We start from the raw sequence: 16,897 nt of genomic DNA, 5'->3' as shown, positions 1-16,897 counted from the left end.
TGGTCCTCTAGAGATAACAGCAGTAGTATACAGATAGAGCTGGAGGGGAGGTGTATGACTACTGTATATCCTGATCCTATAGAGAAAGCAGCAGCAGTATACTGATAGAGCTGGGGGGAGAGGTGTATAACTACTATATTTCCTGATCTTATAGAGACAATAGCAGCAGTATACAGATATAGCTGGCGGGTAGGTGTATAACTACTACACTGCTCAAAAAATAAAGGTAACACTTACACAACACAATGTAACTCCAAGTCCCTGACACTTGTGTGAAATCCCACTGTCCACTCAGGAAGAACACTGATTGACAATCAATTTCACATGGAACAGACAACAGGTGGAAATTATAGGCAATTAGCAAGACACCCCCAATAAAGGAGTGGTTCTGCAGGAGGTGACCAGAGACCACTTCTCAGTTCCTATGCTTCCTGGCTGATGTTTTGGTCACTTTTGAATGCTGGCGGTGCTTTCACTCTAGTGGTAGCATGAGACGGAGTCTACAACCCACACACGTGGCTCAGGTAGTGCATCTCATCCAGGATGGCACATCAATGCGAGCTGTGGCAAGAAGGTTTGCTGTGTTTGTCACCGTAGTGTCCAGAGCATGGAGGAGCTACCAGGACACAGGACAGTACATCAGAAGACGTGGAGGAGGCCGTAGGAGGGAAACAACCCAGCAGCAGGACCGCTACCTCCTCCTTTGTGCAAGGAGGAGCACTGCCAGAGCCCTGCAAAATGACCTCCAGCAGGCCACAAATGTGCATGTGTCCACTCAAACGGTCAGAAACAGACTCCATGAGGGTGGTATGAGGGCCCGACTTCCACAGGTGGGGGGTTGTGCTTACAGCCCAACACTGTGCAGGACATTTGGCATTTGGCAGAGAACACCAAGATTGGTAAATTCACCACTGGCGCCCTGTGCTCTTCACAGATGAAAGCAAGTTCACACTGAGCACATGTGACAGACATGACAGAGTCTGGAGACATCGTGGAGAACGTTCTGCTGCCTGCAACATCCTCCAGTATGACCGGTTTGGCAGCAGGTCAGTAATGGTGTGATGTGGCATTTCTTTGGGGGGCCGCACAGCCCTCCATGTGCTTGCCAGAGGTTGCCTGATTGCCATTAGGTACCGAGATGAGATCCTCAGACCCCTTGTGAGACCATATGCTGGTGCAGTTGGCCCTGGGTTCCTCCTATTACAAGACAATGCTATACCTCATATGGCTGGAGTGTGTCAGCAGTTCCTACAAGAGGAAGGCATTGATGCTATGGACTGGCCGCCCGTTCCCCTGAATCCGATTGAGCACATCTGGGACATCTCGCTCCATCCACCACAGACTGTCCAGGAGTTGGCGGATGCTTTAGTCCAGGTCTGGGAGGACATCCCTCAGGAGACCATCTTCCACCTCATCAGGAGCATGCCCAGGCATTGTAGGGAGGTCATACGGGCACGTGGAGGCCACACACACTACTGAGCCTCATTGTGACTTGTATTAAGGACATTTCATGAAGTTGGATCAGCCTGTAGTGGGGTTTTCCACTGTGATTTTGAGTGTGACTCCATATCCAGACCTCCATGGGTTGATACATTTGATTTCCATTGATAATTTTTGTGTGATTTTGTTGTCAGCGCATTCAACTATGTAAAGAGGAAAGTATTTCATACGATTAGTTCATTCATTCAGATCTAGGATGCATTATGTTAGTGTTCCCTTAATTTTTTGAGTAGTGTATATAACCTGATCCTATAGAGATAGCAGCAGCAGTATACAGATAGAGCTAAGGGGAGGTGTATAACTAATTTATATCCTGATACTATAGAGATAGCAGCAGTATACAGATCGAGCTAGAGGGGAAGTGTGTACCTACTATATATCCTGATCCTATAGAAATAGCAGTAGTATACAGATAGAGCTGGAGGGGAGGTGTATAACTACTATATAACCTGATCCCATGGAGATGGCAGCAGCAGTATAAAGACAGAGCTGAAATGGAGGTGTATAACTACTATATATCCTGATCCCATAAAGATAGCAGCAGTATACAGATAGAGCTGGGAGGGGAGGTGTATAACTACTATATATCCTGATCCCATAGAGATAGCAGCAGTATACAGATAGAGCTGAGGGGAATATTTTGGTCATGGATCATTGGTTTGGTGTCATCTTTGACCTACATATTGAGATTTGTATAAAGCTTCGACTGAAATCCTGTAATACAATAAGTGGTCTCTGAAAATTCCCATCGCAGGTTTCCCGGGATGCTGTGGGGTGAAGACGTCTCTGTGTCCCTTCAGGACTCTCAGTCACGAATGTAAAACGCGTTGGAGATTCTCATCATTTACAATCATAACAAAAGGAGAAAGAAAAACAAACCAAGGTTCTCAGCCAGCATTTATAGGGTTAAAGGGTTTTCCAACCTGATGGTAATGTCCCAGTAATACCAGCGTCCCCTATACTGGAGGTGGGATGTGCCGGACTGGGAGGCCATTAGACTCATTCAGAGATTCCCAGACGAGAGGTCAGGACCGTGTGGGAAAAACTTAGAAGGCAACTCATATCTGTCAGGGTGATAAAAATAGGGGAAACCGATCGGACACAACCTACGGGGGGGAGGGGATGGGGGAGGGTAAGTATTATTGTTCATTAGTGTAATGTCACATAAAGCAAAGCATATATATAATTATATACAGTATATACCCAGGTTATACCAGCATGGTCCATATCACTATATACAGGAGATATATAACTTATACCAGCTGTACATATATATTATATACAGTATATACCAGGTTATACCAGCATGGTCCATATCACTATATACAGGAGATATATAACTTATACCAGCTGTACATATATAATTATATACAGTATATACCAGATTATACCAGCATGGTCCATATCACTATATACAGGAGATATATAACTTATACCAGCTGTACATATATATTATATACAGTATATACCAGGTTATACCAGCATGGCCCATATCACTATATACAGGAGATATATAACTTATACCAGCTGTACATATATATTATATACAGTATATACCCAGGTTATACCAGCATGGTCCATATCACTATATACAGTATATAACATAATTATATACAGTATATACCAGGTTATACCAGCATGGTCCATATCACTATATATAGGAGATATATAACTTATACCAGCTGTACATATATATTATATACAGTATATACCAGGTTACACCAGCATGGTCCATATCACTATATACAGGAGATATATAACTTATACCAGCTGTACATATATAATTATATACAGTATATACCCAGGTTATACCAGCATGGTCCATATCACTATATATAGGAGATATATAACTTATACCAGCTGTACATATATATTATATACAGTATATACCAGGTTATACCAGCATGGTCCATATCACTACATACAGGAGATATATAACTTATACCAGCTGTACATATATATTATATACAGTATATACCAGGTTATACCAGCATGGTCCATATCACTATATACAGGAGATATATAACTTATACCAGCTGTACATATATATTATATACAGTATATACCCAGGTTATACCAGCATTGTCCATATCACTATATACAGGAGATATATAACTTATACCAGCTGTACATATATGATTATATACAGTATATACCAGGTTATACCAGCATGGTCCATATCACTATATACCGGAGATATATAACTTATACCAGCTGTACATATATATTATATACAGTATATACCCAGGTTATACCAGCATGGTCCATATCACTATATACTGGAGATATATAACTTATACCAGCTGTACATATATATTATATACAGTATATACCCAGGTTATACCAGCATGGTCCATATCACTATATACAGGAGACATATAACTTATACCAGCTGTACATATATATTATATACAGTATATACCAGGTTATACCAGCATGGTCCATATCACTATATACAGGAGATAGATAACTTATACCAGCTGTACATATATATTATATACAGTATATACCAGGTTATACCAGCATGGTCCATATCACTATATACAGGAGATATATAACTTATACCAGCTGTACATATATATTACATACAGTATATACCAGGTTATACCAGCATGGCCCATATCACTATATACAGGAGATATATAACTTATACCAGCTGTACATATATATTATATACAGTATATACCAGGTTATACCAGCATGGTCCATATCACTATATACAGGAGATATATAACTTATACCAGCTGTACATATATATTATATACAGTATATACCAGGTTATACCAGCATGGTCCATATCACTATATACAGGAGATATGTAACTTATACCAGCTGTACATATATATTATATACAGTATATACCCAGGTTATACCAGCATGGTCCATATCACTATATACAGGAGATATATAACTTATACCAGCTGTACATATATATTATATACAGTATATACCCATGTTATACCAGCATGGTCCATATCACTATATACAGGAGATATATAACTTATACCAGCTGTACATATATAATTATATACAGTATATACCAGGTTATACCAGCATGGTCCATTTCACTATATACAGGAGATATATAACTTTACCAGCTGTACATATATATTATATACAGTATATACCAGGTTATACCAGCATTGTCCATATCACTATATACAGGAGATATATAACTTATTCCAGCTGTACATATATGATTATATACAGTATATACCAGGTTATACCAGCATGGTCCATATCACTATATACAGGAGATATATAACTTATACCAGCTGTACATATATATTATATACAGTATATACCCAGTTTATACCAGCATGGTCCATATCACTATATACAGGAGATATATAACTTATACCAGCTGTACATATATATTATATACAGTATATACCAGGTTATACCAGCATGGTCCATATCACTATATACAGGAGATATATAACTTATACCAGCTGTACATATATATTATATACAGTATATACCAGATTATACCAGCATGGTCCATATCACTATATACAGGAGATATATAACTTATACCAGCTGTACATATATATTATATACAGTATATACCCATGTTATACCAGCATGGTCCATATCACTATATACAGGAGATATATAACTTATACCAGCTGTACATATATAATTATATACAGTATATACCAGGTTATACCAGCATGGTCCATATCACTATATACAGGAAATATATAACTTATACCAGCTGTACATATATATAATACACAGTATATACCAGGTTATACCAGCATGGTCCATATCACTATATACAGGAGATATATGACTTATACCAGCTGTACATATATAATTATATACAGTATATACCCAGGTTATACCAGCATGGTCCATATCACTATATACAGGAGATATATAACTTATACCAGCTGTACATATATATTATATACAGTATATACCCAGGTTATACCAGCATGGTCCATATCAATATATACAGGAGATATATAACTTATACCAGCTGTACATATATATTATATACAGTATATACCCAGGTTATACCAGCATGGTCCATATCACTATATACAGGAGATATATAACTTATACCAGCTGTACATATATATTATATACAGTATATACTCAGGTTATACCAGCATGGTCCATATCACTATATACAGGAGATATATAACTTATACCAGCTGTACATATATATTATATACAATATATACCAGGTTATACCAGCATGGTCCATATCACTATATACAGGAGATATATAACTTATACCAGCTGTACATATATATTATATACAGTATATACCAGGTTATACCAGCATGGTCCATATCACTATATACAGGAGATATATAACTTATACCAGCTGTACATATATATTATATACAGTATATACCAGGTTATACCAGCATGGTCCATATCACTATATACAGGAGATATATAACTTATACCAGCTGTACATATATATTATATACAGTATATACCCAGGTTATACCAGCATGGTCCATATCACTATATACAGGAGATATATAACTTATACCAGCTGTACATATATATATTATATACAGTATATACCAGGTTATACCAGCATGGCCCATATCACTATATACAGGAGATATATAACTTCTACCAGCTGTGCATATACATTATATACAGTATATCCCCAGGTTACACCAGCATGGTCCATATCACTATATATACAGGAGATATATAACTTATACCAGCTGTACATATATATTATATACTGTATATACCCAGGTTATACCAGCATGGTCCATATCACTATATATACAGGAGATATATAACTTATCCCAGCTGTACATATATATTATATACTGTATATACCCAGGTTATACCAGCATGGTCCATATCACTGTATACAGGAGATATATAACTTATACCAGCTGTACATATATAATTATATACAGTATATACCAGGTTATACCAGCATGGTCCATATCACTATATACAGGAGATATATAACTTATACCAGCTGTACATATATATTATATACAGTATATACCAGGTTATACCAGCATGGTCCATATCACTATATACAGGAGATATATAACTTATACCAGCTGTACATATATATTATATACTGTATATACCAGGTTATACCAGCATGGTCCATATCACTATATACAGGAGATATAACTTATACCAGCTGTACATATATATTATATACAGTAGATACCAGCTGTACATATATATTATATACAGTATATACCAGGTTATACCAGCATGGTCCATATCACTATATACAGGAGATATATAACTTATACCAGCTGTACATATATATTATATACAGTATATACCCAGGTTATACCAGCATGGCCCATATCACTATATACAGGAGATATATAACTTATACCAGCTGTACATATATGATTATATACAGTATATACCAGGTTATACCAGCATGGCCCATATCACTATATACAGGAGATATATAACTTATACCAGCTGTACATATATATTATATACAGTATATATACACAGGTTATACCAGCATGGTCCATATCACTATATACAGGAGATATATAACTTATACCAGCTGTACATATATATTATATACAGTATATACCAGGTTATACCAGCATGGCCCATATCACTATATACAGGAGATATATAATTTATACCAGCTGTACATATATATTATATACAGTATTTATACACAGGTTATACCAGCATGGTCCATATCACTATATACAGGAGATATATAACTTATACCAGCTGTACATGTATATTATATACAGTATATACCAGGTTATACCAGCATGGTCCATATCACTATATACAGGAGATATATAACTTATACCAGCTGTGCATATATATTATATACAGTATATACCCAGGTTATACCAGCACGGTCCATATCACTATTTACAGGATATATATAACTTATACCAGCTGTACATATATATTATATACTGTATATACCAGATTATACCAGCATGGTCCATATCACTATATACAGGAGATATATAACTTATACCAGCTGTACATGTATATTATATACTGTATATACCAGATTATACCAGCATGGTCCATATCACTATATACAGGAGATATATAACTTCTACCAGCTGTACATACATATTATATACAGTATATACCCAGGTTATATATCAGTCTCGGTGATGTCACATTGTATAGACAGGCGTTGTCTCCTCTCACACTTCTAGTCATGGTCTCTCATACATATAGCACTCTCCGGCTGTCACATCAGGTAATGTATGGTCTGTTATCGGCTGGAGATAGTGGAGGTGTAGAATTACTTCCCTATCTTGTATAGTGTCCTGGGGGATTAGTCATTTAGGCTACTGCGGGGTCTGAAAGACGAGTCTGAACCTAAAACCAGGGAGGAGTAATCAAAAAACAATTTGAATATACACAATATCATCGAACATTATTTATATATTTATTTATTTAATTAATTCATATTTACATAGTAATCTGCTATGGAATGATGTCACCTGAACATGTGTAATAAGGAATTATGTCACCTGTACATGTATAACAAGGAGTGATGTCACCTGTACATGTGTAATAAGGAATGATGTCACCTGTACATGTGTAATAAGGAATGATGTCACCTGTACATGTGTAATAAGGAATGATGTCACCTGTACATGTGTAATAAGGAATGATGTCACCTGTACATGTGTAACAAGGAGTGATGTCACCTGTACATGTGTAATAAGGAATGACGTCACCTGTACATGTGTAATAAGGAATGATGTCACCTGTACATGTGTAATAAGGAATGACGTCACCTGTACATGTGTAATAAGGAATGATGTCACCTGTACATGTGTAATAAGGAATGATGTCACCTGTACATGTGTAATAAGGAATGATGTCACCTGTACATGTGTAATAAGGAATGATGTCACCTGTACATGTGTAATAAGGAATGATGTCACCTGTACATGTGTAATAAGGAATGACGTCACCTGTACATGTGTAATAAGGAATGATGTCACCTGTACATGTGTAACAAGGAGTGATGTCACCTGTACATGTGTAATAAGGAATGATGTCACCTGTACATGTGTAATAAGGAATGATGTCACCTGTACATGTGTAATAAGGAATGACGTCACCTGTACATGTGTAATAAGGAATGATGTCACCTGTACATGTGTAATAAGGAATTATGTCACCTGTACATGTGTAATAAGGAATGATGTCACCTGTACATGTGTAATAAGGAATGACGTCACCTGTACATGTGTAATAAGGAGTGATGTCACCTGTACATGTGTAATAAGGAATGACGTCACCTGTACATGTGTAATAAGGAGTGATGTCACCTGTACATGTGTAATAAGGAATGACGTCACCTGTACATGTGTAATAAGGAATGACGTCACCTGTACATGTGTAATAAGGAGTGATGTCACCTGTACATGTGTAATAAGGAATTATGTCACCTGTACATGTGTAATAAGGAATTATGTCACCTGTACATGTGTAATAAGGAATGATGTCACCTGTACATGTGTAATAAGGAATGATGTCACCTGTACATGTGTAATAAGGAATGACGTCACCTGTACATGTGTAATAAGGAATGATGTCACCTGTACATGTGTAATAAGGAATTATGTCACCTGTACATGTGTAACAAGGAGTGATGTCACCTGTACATGTGTAATAAGGAATGATGTCACCTGTACATGTGTAATAAGGAATGACGTCACCTGTACATGTGTAATAAGGAATGACGTCACCTGTACATGTGTAATAAGGAATGATGTCACCTGTACATGTGTAATAAGGAATGATGTCATCTGTACATGTGTAATAAGGAATGATGTCACCTGTAAATGTGTAATAAGGAATTATGTCACCTGTACATGTGTAATAAGGAATGATGTCACCTGTAAATGTGTAATAAGGAATGATGTCATCTGTACATGTGTAATAAGGAATGATGTCACCTGAACATGTGTAATAAGGAATGATGTCACCTGTACATGTGTAATAAGGAATGATGTCACCTGTTAATGTGTAATAAGGAATGATGTCACCTGTAAATGTGTAATAAGGAATGATGTCACCTGTAAATGTGTAATAAGGAATTATGTCACCTGTACATGTGTAATAAGGAATGATGTAACCTGTACATGTGTAATAAGGAATTATGTCACCTGTACATGTGTAATAAGGAATGATGTCACCTGTACATGTGTAATAAGTAATGACGTCACCTGTACATGTGTAATAAGGAATGACGTCACCTGTACATGTGTAATAAGGAATGACGTCACCTGTACATGTGTAATAAGGAATGATGTCACCTGTACATGTGTAATAAGGAATGACGTCACCTGTACATGTGTAATAAGGAGTGATGTCACCTGTACATGGGTAATAAGGAATGATGTCACCTGTACATGTGTAATAAGGAATGATGTCACCTGTACATGTGTAATAAGGAATGATGTCACCTGTACATGTGTAATAAGGAATGATGTCACCTGTACATGTGTAATAAGGAATGATGTCACCTGTACATGTGTAATAAGGAATGATGTCACCTGTACATGTGTAATAAGGAATGACATCACCTGTACATGTGTAATAAGGAGTGATGTCACCTGTACATGTGTAATAAGGAATGATGTCACCTGTACATGTGTAATAAGGAATGATGTCACCTGTACATGTGTAATAAGGAGTGATGTCACCTGTACATGTGTAATAAGGAGTGATGTCACCTGTACATGTGTAATAAGGAGTGATGTCACCTGTACATGTGTAATAAGGAGTGATGTCACCTGTACATGTGTAATAAGGAGTGATGTCACCTATACATGTGTAATAAGGGGCTCATCCAACATATGACAACACGGAGATGTGCGCGATTCTCCAGGGTTGTAAATCTGCTATTTTAGGCCAACGTGTTTCCACGATTACGTCTTCTTCGCCCGCCTCCATCCCTCTTGTCAGAACATTTTTGCTGAATTTAGGGATAAGAACAGCCCAAGAAAAAGATCAAAATAGTAACAATAAGAGAAAGAAAGCTTAATGGAAAAGTCTCAGCCCCAGATCCTGCTGTGATGTCACACATCCTATTTATAAGAGATATGTCATCCCAAAATGGGAATGAACCCCGACCCCTAGAAATCAGCGACTTCAGTGCATTATACCGTATTTATTTTTATTGGGACCTATACAAGATCCTCATCTGGTTATATCAATGATCCTGGGATACAGGATGATAACACTTGGGGTACAAGGTAATAACACTTGGGGTACAGGTTGATAACACTCGGGGTACAGGATGATAACACTTGGAGTACAGGATGATAACACTTGGGGTACAGGATAATAACACTTGGGGTACAGGATAATAACACTTGGAGTACAGGATGATAACACTTGGGGTACAGGATGATAACACTTGGGGTACAGGATGATGACACTTGGGGTACAGGATAATAACACTTGGGGTACAGGATAATGACACTTGGAGTACAGGATGATAACACTTGGGGTACAGGATGATAACACTTGGGGTACAGGATAATAACACTTGGGGTACAGGATAATGACACTTGGAGTACAGGATGATAACACTTGGGGTACAGGATGATAACACTTGGGGTACAGGATAATAACACTTGGGGTAAAGGATGATAACACTTGGGGTACAGAATGATAACACTTGGGGTACAGGATGATAACACTCGGGGTACAGGATGATAACACTTGGGATTCAGGATGATAACACTCGGGGTACAGGATGATAACACTTGGGGTACAGGATGATAACACTTGGGGTACAGGATAATAACACTTGGGGTACAGGATGACAACACTTGGGGTACAGGATAATAAAACTTGAGGGTACAGGATAATAACACTTGAGGGTACAGGATAATAACACTCTGGGTACAGGATAATAACACTTGGGGTACAGGATGACAACACTTGGGGTACAGGATAATAACACTTGGGGTACAGGATGATGACACTTGGGGTACAGGATAATAACACTTGGGGTACAGGATGATAACACTCGGGATTCAGGATGATAACACTTGGAGTACAGGATAATAACACTTGGGGTGCAGGATGATAACACTTGGGGTACAGGATGATGACACTTGGGGTACAGGATGATAACACTTGGGTACAGGATGATAACACTCGGGGTACAGGATGATAACACTTGGGGTACAGGATGATGACACTTGGGGTACAGGATGATAACACTTGGGGCACAGGATGATAACACTTGGGGAACAGGATAATAACACTTGGGGTACAGGATAATAACACTTGGGGTACAGGATAATGACTCTTTGGGTACAGGATGATAACACTTGGGGTACAGGATAATAACACTTGGGGTACAGGATAATGACTCTTTGGGTACAGGAGGATAACACTTGGGGTACAGGATGATAACAATCGGGATTCAGGATGATAACACTTGGGGTACAGGATAATGACACTTGGGGTACAGGATAATGACACTTGGGTTACAGGATGATAACACTCGGGGTACAGGATGATGACACTTGGGGTACAGGATGATAACACTTGGGGTAAAGGATGATAACACTCAGGGTACAGGATAATGACACTCGGGGTACAGGATGATAACACTTGGGGTACAGGATGATAACACTTGGGGTACAGGATAATGACACTTGGGGTACAGGATGATAACACTTGGGGTGCAAGATGATAACACTTGGGATACAGGATAATAACACTTGGGGTACAGGATGATGACACTTGGGGTACAGGATAGTGACACTTGGGGTACAGGATAATGACACTCGAGGTACAGGATAATAACACTCGGGGTACAGGATGATAACACTCGGGGTTCAGGATAATAACACTTGGGGTACAGGATGATAACACTCGGGTACAAGATGATAACACTTGGGGGACAGGATTATGACACTTGGGGTACAGGGATTATGACACTTGGGATTACAGGATAATAACACTTGGGGTACAGGATAATAACACTTGGGGTACAGGATGATAACACTCAGGTACAAGATGATAACACTTGGGGGACAGGATTATGACACTTGGGGTACAGGATAATAACACTTGGGGTACAGGATAATAACACTTGGGGTACAGGATGATAACACTTGGGGTACAGGATGATAACACTTGGGGGACAGGATTATGACACTTGGGGTGCAGGATTATGACACTTGGGGTACAGGATAATAACACTTGGGGTACAGAATAATAACACTTGCGGTACAGGATGATAACACTTGGGGTACAGGATGATAACACTCGGGGTACAGGATGATAACACTTGGGGTTCAGGATAATAACACTCGGGGTACAGGATGATAACACTCGGGTACAAGATGATAACACTTGGGGTACAGGATGATAACGCTTGGGGTACAGGATAATGACACTTGGGGTACAGGATGATTACACTTTGGGTACAGGATGATAACACTTGGGGTACAGGATAATGACACTTGGGGTACAGGATGATTACACTTGGGGTACAGGATGATAACACACGGGGTACAGGATAATGACACTTGGGGTACAGGATGATAACACTTGGGGTGCAAGATGATAACACTTGGGATACAGTATAATAACACTTGGGATACAGGATGATGACACTTGGGGTACAGGATAGTGACACTTGGGGTACAGGATGATGACACTTGAGGTACAGGATAATAACACGCGGGGTACAGGTTGATAACACTCAGGGTTCAGGATAATAACACTTGGGGTACAGGATGATAACACTCGGGTACAAGATGATAACACTTGGGGTACAGGATTATGACACTTGGGGTACAGGATAATAACACTTGGGGTACAGGATAATAACACTTGCGGTACAGGATGATAACACTTGGGGTAAAGGATGATAACACTTGGGGAACAGGATAATAACACTTGGGGAACAGGATAATAACACTTGGGGTACAGGATAATAACACTTGGGGTACAGGATAATAACACTTGGGGTACAGGATGACAACTCTTTGGGTACAGGTTGATAACAAAACGGATGATAACACTTGGGGTACAGGATAATAACACTTGGGGTACGGGATAATGACTCTTTGGGTACAGGCTAATAACACTTGGGGTACAGGATGATAACACTTGGGGTACAGGGTGATAACACTTGGGGTACAGGATGATGACACTTGGGGTACAGGATGATAACACTTGGGGTACAGGATGATAACACTCGGGGTAAAGGATGATAACACTTGGGGTACAGGATGATAACACTTGGGGTACAGGATAATAACACTTGGGGTACAGGATGATAACACTTGGGGTACAGGATGATAACACTTCGGGTACAGGATGATAACACTTGGGGTACAGGATAATAACACTTGGGGTAAAGGATGATGACATTCGAGGTACAGGATGATAACACTCGGGATTCAGGATGATAACACTCGGGATTCAGGATGATAACACTTGGGGTACAGGATGATAACACTTGGGGTACAGGATAATGACACTTGGGGTACAGGATAATGACACTTGGGGTACAAGATGATAACACTTGGGGTACAGGATGATAACACTCGGGGTACAGGATAATGACACTTGAAGTACAGGATGACACTTGGGGTACAGGATAATAACACTTGGGGTACAGGATAATAACACTCGGGGTACAGGATGATAACACTCGGGGTTCAGGATAATAACCCTTGGGGTACAGGATTATGACACTTGGGGTACAGGATAATAACACTTGGGGTACAGGATGATAACACTTGGGGTACAGGATGATAACACTTGGGGTACAGGATGATGACACTTGGGGTACAAGATGATAACACTTGTGGTACAGGATGATAACACTCGGGGTACAGCATTATAACACTTGGAGTACAGGATGATAACACTCGGGGTAAAGGATGATAACACTTGGGGTACAGGATGATAACACTCGGGGTACAGGATGATAACACTTGGGGTACAGGATGATGACACCCGGGGTACAGGATGATAACACTTGGGGTACAGGATGATAACACTTGGGGTACAGGATGATAACACTTGGGGTACAGGATGATAACACTTGGGGTACAGGATGATAACACTGGGGGTACAGGATGATAACACTTGGGGTACAGGATGATAACACTCGGGGTACAGGATGATAACACTTGGGGTACAGGATGATAACACCCGGGGTACAGGATGATAACACTCGGGGTACAGGATGATAACACTTGGGGTACAGGATGATGACACTTGGGGTACAGGATGATAACACTCGGGGTACAGGATGATAACACTTGGGGTACAGGATGATGACACTTGGGGTACAGGATAATAACACTTGGCATACAGGATGATAACACTTGGGGTACAGGATGATGACACTTGGGGTACAGAGCATCGTCTTGCTGACACAGAACTCTCTTACTCTTGGTTGTCTCTAGGCTCTGGCTGGTGATAGTCATGGACACCTGTCGTATGTCAGGTTACTCACACTTGGAGGTGTCGTCTCTCATTCTCTTGTATGGACATTTATCAACGGGTTTAGTCAGGTTTTCTTTACTATAATTGTCGCAAAATTGTCGCAACTGCGACTACACGATTTTTCGTGCGACATTTTGACTGGAAAGCGAGAAAAGCAAGTTTTCCTAAAATTTACTATGTAGTAATAATTTTAAAATGGACTACGGGTAGTCAGGTATTTATTAACTGCGACAGTCGCAACTGCGCAAAAAAAAGTCGCAACAGCGTTAAAAATTGACTAAATTTACTCCAGCTCAAACATGGAGCAGAAAAAGCTACTACCAAAGTAAACAAGGAAAAATTGCTTACGTGAAAGAAAATTATCAACAGGCTGAAAGCAGTTGATAAATACGTCGCACATAAGCAAAAAAAAAGTAAGGAAAAAATTACTAAAAAAAAGAATACATAAGCAAACATTGATAAATGTCCCTCTTGGTTCCCTCCCCCTTGTTACTCAGTGATCCTGCTCAGTAATGGTCGGTGATTTGTCTCCTTTAGAAACTCTTCCACTAGGGCCAAACCTTATCTCTGGATATAGAGCAAATTGGGAATTATCTGCCAAGACGACAAGTGGAGGAGATATGGAAGATCCCAAGGGAACTGGAGAAGTCCGGCTGCACAAGTTATCCCTTAGATGATCCCATCTGAAAACAATACAGGTTCACGTCAGCTGTATGTGAGGGTACTTGAGGGACAATATATACAGTAAGAAGTAATAGATGCAATATTTCCAGCTTTCAATTTATCATTGACCCTCCACCCCTAGTTGAGTCACTTTGCCGAGGAGAAGCCCCAGTTGGCCTCTAGTTGATATTCAACCCTACAAGTTCACAAAAAGAAGACGTGCCCAAATAAATACTGTACTGAACAGAGAGGGTTAATGTTATGAATGATATTGAAGAATGGATTTGCTGATTACAATAAGTTGGGCGCTGGCAAAACGCCATGGGGTCTCTAAGGAATCTTCTTACTCTTTTCTCTTAACCCTTAAAAGTTCCAGGTCTTGGGAAACAGGATAGATTTTTTTATGAGTGGATATAAAATCAGGGTCAGGCCAAGTGGTCGGACTGAGAGAGACAAGTGTTCCGTCTAGAGCTGTGGTCTCAAACTGTGGCCCTCCAGATGTTACAAAACTTCAACTCCCAGCATGCCCAAACAGTCACCCCTCTGCTTCCCGTACCTCCCCATACGTTTGACCAGTAGTTTGACCCTGTGATACGCCCTCTCCCCTACCCTCATTGATCCCATACCCCTCCCCGATCACAGACTGTAACGTGTTGTTGTTTTACCACTGTGTTTCTTCTATATCGAATGATGGTGCGGAGTGTTAGCGTAGCATGTGGTACGGTGTATAGCTTAGGGAACCTGTGCTGTATATTGTACTGTAATGCTTTGTGTGAATGTAACTTATTGTATGACTTGTAATGACGACTGAATCATGAATAAAGCTCTTTCCATACCTTAAGGGTACGTTCTCACTTAGCGCATACGCAGCGTATTTCCTGCTGCGCAAAATCTGCAGAAGCAGCGGGAAATAAGCTGCGTATCCATCGCTCACCATACACACAAGGCTTTCCGGCAGCAGCCCCATGTGTGTAGTGAGTTTTGGAGGTGGAGCCATGTGCCGCCGTGACTGTGACATGCGGCTCCGCCTCCAAAACTCACTACACACTTGAGGCTGCCGCCGGAAAGCCTTGTGTGTACGGTTAGCAAGGGATACGCAGCTCATTTCAAATTGCTTCTGCAGATTTTGTGCAGCGGGAAATACGCAGCGTATGCGCTAAGTGTGAACGTACCCTTATAATGCATTCTTTGAGAAGACAACCCTCTAAAAGACCTCTTTTTGGTGCAATTTTGGGTGGCCACGTCAAAGAGGTTTCGCTGTACTTGATTCATGGAT

General features: G+C 39.7%; 1 long non-coding RNA gene across 1 annotated transcript; it reads right to left on the bottom strand.

Annotated features, from left to right (window-relative positions):
* Positions 1-2,392: 2,392 nt before the first annotated feature.
* LOC130297257 (uncharacterized) lies at positions 2,393-14,987 on the bottom strand. Its single transcript, XR_008849459.1, has 3 exons — positions 14,969-14,987; positions 7,593-7,827; positions 2,393-2,606 (listed from the first exon to the last, which is right to left on the bottom strand). It is a non-coding gene; the product is annotated as an uncharacterized LOC130297257 (long non-coding RNA).
* Between the last annotated feature and the right edge of the window lie 1,910 nt (positions 14,988-16,897).

This window comes from Hyla sarda, chromosome 13, assembly GCF_029499605.1.
Source record: "Hyla sarda isolate aHylSar1 chromosome 13, aHylSar1.hap1, whole genome shotgun sequence".
Classification (NCBI taxonomy): domain Eukaryota; kingdom Metazoa; phylum Chordata; class Amphibia; order Anura; family Hylidae; genus Hyla; species Hyla sarda.
This window is presented reverse-complemented; position numbering and strand designations above follow the sequence as displayed.